Consider the following 6,684-nt stretch of genomic DNA (forward strand, 5'->3'; position numbering starts at 1 on the left):
ATACATGTGAATTTTAGAAAAGCACTTGAAGTGTTTCTTCCTACAAAAAGCACATAACTAGTGCTTCTCGCATGAAGCAAATTATGTGCATGTATAACCTAACAACATTTTCTCTAAAAACATATTCAGTTATTTTAGAAACATTTCTAAATAAACCTTATAATTGTAATACTAAATTGCTACTCATTGTTACTGGTCGATAAATTACTAATCTTATTAACAGTAGCAATGTAAAATATGTATGACAGTATGTGAAAAAATAATTAATATTAGTATTGCCTTTTTAATTTCACTAAGTAATAATAAATAAAAAAATTATCTTTTTGGCGAAAAGCTAACAAGTCTTCCTGTTTTGCGAGAGTCGGAAAATAACGTTTATCGCACGCAATTTTACTCTTATTTTGCAAATAAACTGTTTTCACAACTCGAGTTCTAACTCTTTCAATCATAAAGTAGCAATATTCCCACCGCACTAAGGATCACCCTTAAATTTTATCTTTTTAGGGTCCAAGAATATTTTGATGGAAAAAAACAGACCAACAAATAACAAGAATCTATCAAAACATCGGCGAGTATGACTGAGCATGGAAAAAGAGAAGCTAACAGGAAGCTACCACAGAAAGCAGGAGACAAGAGGCGGTGATGACGTGGCGGAAAGTACAAGCAAAATCCTTTTGAAATGACGTCACACTTTCCAAAACACGGTTGACAGTTAATAACTTAACCAACTGAAAATGCTTTTAGGATTAGTTAAAGGTTTAATTAGTTGCTAAGATTACAGAGCAAATCCAGTGGATTTTCCCGCGTTAACACGTCAACCACGTGGCTCATTAATCTGTCTCCCCCAAAGACAATAACATCTGGTCTCGGTCGCACCGAAAGACTTTGATAAACTTCGTCTTATCCTCCAAAAATATCACGGGACCTACTTTTATTCTTCTGATCAGCTCAGTTGGAAGTAGGAGAGGAAAGTGAGGATGTCAATTTCTTGGAGACTTTCTTCCTTATAGTCATAGTTTTAGTTTTAGTTTTAGTTTCTTCTCCTCATGTGGTGTTATCTTTGAAAAATTCTATTATACTCTTTCGTATGACATGCACGAATAATAAATATTTCGATGTGGCAATCGAGAATTTAACGGCTAATAGTATAGCAGTCAAAGATTCTTTATGTACCAAGATAGGTCCAGTCTTCTTAATTAATCTCTTTTTCAAACCTTTTTTTAGCTAATTAGTCAGCTTCTAGATATTATATATCAATGCATATTAAAAATTAACCGTCTAGGTTATGTGCAATTGAAGATAGCCAAAAGAAGAGTTATGCTACTCTTACCGTATTTTTCATATCCTATTTATAGAACTTTTCTAATAGAGCTATAACCTACATGTGTTAAATGAGCTCTACCTCTATTAGAATAACGAAACATTTGTTATAGAAGAATCGAACACTTAATAGTCAAAGATCCTTTGTGTACCAAGACAAGTCCAACCTACCTAATCAATCTCTTTTCATACTCTTTTTGAGCTAATCAGTCAGTTTCTAGTCATTATATATAGTGCATACTAAAAATGAACTGCCTAGGTTGTGTGCAACTAGGAATAGCCAAGTATCCAATGGCTAATAGTATAACATTTGTGCGTGCTTCCTAATCAATTTCTTTTTTGTCATTTTATCAAGTTAACCATTAGTTTTTAAGAAAAACTAATAATAAGGGCTTCAAAACTTTGCATTTTAACCGAAAACCACGAATTTCCGAGTAAGATTGGCCCAAGCAACGAATTTCCGATTTTACCTTGACGGCAAACATTGCGCCGTTTGTTTTGCCCGTTTCATTCTAGATGAAGAGAGAGTAATTTTTGTACAACTTCTACAAGATTCTACGGATCTGAGACTCATTTTCTCTCTGCTAGTTTCTCATCTCTGTTAATCAAGGAGATTTCGTATGTCTTGATTCTGTGATTCTCCGATTCATCAGGTAATTTTCTTTTCAAACTAAATCAAAATCCACCTCTTCCTTCGTCATGGGACGCAAAGCCCAAGCTTCGACCTCCTCCAATGGAAATCTGCGCGTATGCGCAGCATAGTACGCATTTATGGTTGGGCTAAATCTTGGCTCTTTTATCTTTTAAGGTGGGGAATTGTTGCAGATATGTACGTTGGTGAGAATTCTGATGGTGAATTAGGAAGCACAGATATGTTCCAAGGACTACAGCTCCGTTCAGAAATTCACCGTCTCCCCCTACAGCGATGTCGTCGTGGTATGCTTTCAAAGCTCTTATTTAATTAATATGTGTGTAGCTAATTGAGGAATCAAGAAATATAGTTTCGGATCGTGAATTAGAGGTTCGGATCGATGTTGAGAAAAACAGCTTTGCTTAATTGTTTGTTTTCAGATCATGCTTTCTATGATATTGGGGATGTCTCAGCACCAGAAAGGCAGTGTACGGACAATTTATCTCAGATGTTACCGGACCTTGAAAATGCTCTCGTGGAGAAGAAGATGCCCAAAGAGAATTGGCTCTAATTTAATAGATTATACAAGGTTGGTATCGGTTTAGATTGATATAATTTGTCATTGGGGTATCAAATCCCAGATGATTTGATATGAATGTTGATTACAATAGTCTGAATGTTTCTATAACTACCACATAACTGCTATGTGCAATGGTGCTAAGCTTGTTATCTAGTTTGAGAATCGAGATTAGTGAAGGCATATTCTAATGGTATTTGAAAGGTAAGGCCTCCAAATACATGCATTTACCTTTGCTATAAGTGCAATCTACTATCCCTTCCATGGAAAAATGCTTAAGTATTTGATATTAGAGATTCCATGTATATCATCGGCAAACTTTGTGAAAGGAGAAAGGCAAAGTTCTAATAAGCATGAGTTGCTTACTAGCGAAGGGCATGGGAAATGAAGATAGATTTAAAATTATTAAAAAAAAACGTGATGTGTGGGATTTGTGCGTCCATAGTGTACAGTAATTAGTACAGTTTTATAAATAATGTCTAATTCTTGGGACAGTTTCATAAATAGCTATTCCAGCAATCATCACGGCAGAATAATGTCATGATGGGTAGTCTAGTTGAACTTGCAAGATTGCATTTGGTATTTGGGATTTGCATTTGGAAGTGATTAATGAAACTACAACAAAATTACACACTATTTATGAAACTACAGCAAAATTACTCACACTATTTATGAAACTACAGCAAAAATTACCACACTATTTATGAAATTATAGCAAAATTGCTCACACTATTTCTGAAATTTTACCCACACTATTTCTGAGACTACAACAAAATTACCACACTATTTATGAAACTACAATAAAATTACCACACTATTTATGAAACTACATCAAAATTACCACACCATTTATGAAACCACAGCAAAATTACTCACATTAATTATGAAACTACAGCAAATTATCACATTATTTATGAAACTACATCAAAATTACTCACATTATTTCTAAAACTATGGCAAAATTACCTTCTGTAACAACCCGTCCCTCAATATCTATAGCAAAAGAAAGAAAAAAGATATGGGGATACGGTGAAAGTTATAATTCATACATGATTGTGTATACTATTTGCTATAATTATACAAGAGGTTTATGTCTTTGTGGATGGATATCTCATGGTAGCTTACTGCCATTGTAAAAATATCGAAACAACCATTTCTAATCGATGGCAATAGAAACTGCCAACACGTTCTTGTAGGCATTGAGAAACATGTGTGGTGCAGCTGCCAGGGTAGGGTATGAGATGGCCAACGCCAATGAAGTGACCATCGAGACACCAGAAGCAAACTTCTCCATGAGATCCTCAGTCAGATCAAGCACCTATGGGCTGAAGATGGAACCATTGTCATACACCACCTGGACAACAAGACCATATGAGAATAGCCTGATTCCAAGCTAGGCAAGGAGGGCAACCTCAGAAGAGCCAACCTTATCTTCCTTCTTGATAAGTTCAACAAGGGTAATGATTTCAACATTACCTTGTTAATCTTGGTGGGGATGTTGAGCACCTGAAATGTGAAACATACCAAGTCAGAACTACTAAACCCACAAAAAAGCAACACCATTTACTGTGAACGATTATTACACACCTGGAAGAAAGAGGTCTGAGATGGGTCAAGACCAGTGTTACCAGGAGGAACCACCACATCAACTGGAGCAACCAAACCAACACGAGCGGGGGCTCCAGCCTATTCAATTCAAAATAAAATACACCTAGGAATTAGATAGATATAGTGAAACACATAAACAAAATGGGACAGATTGGAAAACTAACAAAAATTATCATGAGGCAAACTAAACCCATATAAAATATGAAAACTCGATAAATAATCATCCAAGTCGAAAAAAGATTCCTCCTGCTAAGGTATACTAGAGAAGTAGCAACTCTAGAACAATTTTTTGAAAAGTTGTTTTCTTTTTTTTTTCTCTTCTTCCTGCTAAGGTATACTAGAGAAGCAGTAACTCTAGATTACTCACATTAAAAAACAGCAGAACCTCCTTTATTTTACTCTTATGGATAATTCAACAAATTGAGTTTCGCATTGATCATAAATACACTAAATTTCATACCAATTTGAAATCTACACAACAAACAATTACAGATTATAGTTTCCTATACCACAATAAGCATCTTATATCACTACAACAACTAAAACGCATTAAAATTGATAATATTATGAATTCGAACAACGAAAATGGAAATCGAATTCGGTTACCTTGTACTTGCCAACCTCTTCGCTGACTTCCTTCAAATCACCTTTTGTGAAAATCAAATCGATGTTGCCCTAAATCCCAAAAAACAACAACAAATCAGAAAACCAACGAATACAAACAAATCAGCAACCACAAATGAAGCCAAAGAACGTACCACATAGGGGGACAAGTTGAGGTAGGCACTGTTGCCCGTCTTCTCCGCATGGATCTTGACAGACCTTTTCATCATCGTGTTCTTCCCCTTCAAAATGACGGAGTCTCCGCGCAGCCCCTTGAGAATGTTCTGGAGCTGCTTGGAGCCGACGTTGTCGGCGGCGACAATGAGGACCTGGCCATACTCGTCGAGGAGGGAGCAGAGCTTGGAATCGTACATATGTGATCTTCTTGTCGGCCTTGGAGAGTTTTCTTATGTTAGGGGTACTTTTGGAAACTTAATTTTGTCTTTGTTGAGCCTGTAATCCAACCCATGTAGAATTTGAAGGCTCTGTCCCTTATGGTTAATTTTAAGGTGCTTTGGTTAAAGAAAACTATAGGATGGTCTTTGGTTAAAATATTCTGGATTCAAATCCTTTTTATTAAAGCTCTCTGTTTTTTAACTACTATATACCAGTGCATGTCATAAATTAGCCAACCATTAAGTGGTTGGAAAACGCCATGAGCCCAATTAGGGTTTAGGGTTTCCAATATCAATGGACTCGTTAAAACTAGTACTATACATACAGAGTTGGTCCCTTCGTACAGAAGAAAAGGCAACATCAAAGGACGTGAGTCAGCGTGACGTATTGATAAGTCAAGGGTCCATTTTTCTTCTTTGGGCCGTCAAGTAAGAATTTCTAGGTTTTTTTTTTTTTTGGTAAAGGTAGGAATTTCTAGGTGGATAAAGAGGAGTTAGTCAAGGGTTTGAACTTGGAAGTTTTTCTTGACTTAATTCAAGTTTGATTTTTGATTGTTTGTATCAGTTAAGTAAGGTTGTGGAGACAGGCCGGGTTGCCCTGTAGCACATCTAGGAGAAGTGGTGCTTCTTACGTAAGTCTCCTTTATATGCCAGATCATACAAATTTAAATCAATCAAGATAATATTTAGTTTATGACGTATAAGAAGTCGTTTCCTTTCATATAACAATTTGTCATTTTTTTATTGTTCACATGTCATAGATTGAATCGTTCATTTTCTTTACCATCATCTAAATATTATACAACTAACTACCCAATCTAACTTTGTGTTACAATTTGGCATCCAAACTTCATGAGGCCTTTTTGACATTCTCGTCATTTACCACGACTAGGGTACGTACTTGAAACCACTTATCCTATCAACATATGCTTATTGGTTTATTCTCCCTAAAAAAACCAGCATTCGTCCTCCATTTTATCTAAGGATAGTGTCACTACACACTCATTTTACCTACATGCCTTATTAATTTTTTATCATTGATTTTCTTCAATTCATTTTCGATCCGATGACCAAAAATTAAGAGAAGTGTGTGAGAAATAAAAATGCATGTGTGAATAGCACTACCCTTTTCTAAATGTCATCAAATTTGGACCTCATGTTCAATGAAATGACGATAATGGTCGGCTAATACTTATATGCAGTGTTGAAGTTAATCCACAAGTTCTAAAAAACGGTTCAATAGTATGTAAGCCCCCATTTTCCATATACTACTGTCTTGAGGAACCAACCATCCCCAAGTGGTGTGGTGTGATGTGATCGCCCATCCATTCAAAGATCATGAGTACGTCGACCATTGAAATGCGGATATCGTCGACCATTGAAATGCGGATATCGTCGACCATACAGAGCTAGTGCTCTTTTCCTCCGAGCCAGTCAGCCGACATGGAGAGAGATTGAGTGCTCCTTTGATTCTTGACTAATTAAAATTTGAAATGCAAGGGCCGAGTGTCTTTGTCTCCAAAAAAAAACAAACCTAGCTATATTCTGAT

At 36.1% G+C, this 6,684-nt stretch overlaps 1 long non-coding RNA gene and 1 pseudogene across 1 annotated transcript; one reads left to right on the plus strand and one right to left on the minus strand.

The window, feature by feature from the left end:
• The first annotated feature begins 1,871 nt into the window (after positions 1–1,871).
• LOC137733403 (uncharacterized) lies at positions 1,872–2,890 on the plus strand. Its single transcript, XR_011068468.1, has 3 exons — positions 1,872–1,973; positions 2,129–2,256; positions 2,392–2,890. It is a non-coding gene; the product is annotated as an uncharacterized lncRNA (long non-coding RNA).
• Positions 2,891–3,147: 257 nt separating this feature from the next.
• On the minus strand, positions 3,148–5,187 carry LOC137735632 (large ribosomal subunit protein uL10-like; annotated as a pseudogene).
• Positions 5,188–6,684: the final 1,497 nt, after the last annotated feature.

Source organism: Pyrus communis, chromosome 5 (genome assembly GCF_963583255.1).
Source record: "Pyrus communis chromosome 5, drPyrComm1.1, whole genome shotgun sequence".
Classification (NCBI taxonomy): domain Eukaryota; kingdom Viridiplantae; phylum Streptophyta; class Magnoliopsida; order Rosales; family Rosaceae; genus Pyrus; species Pyrus communis.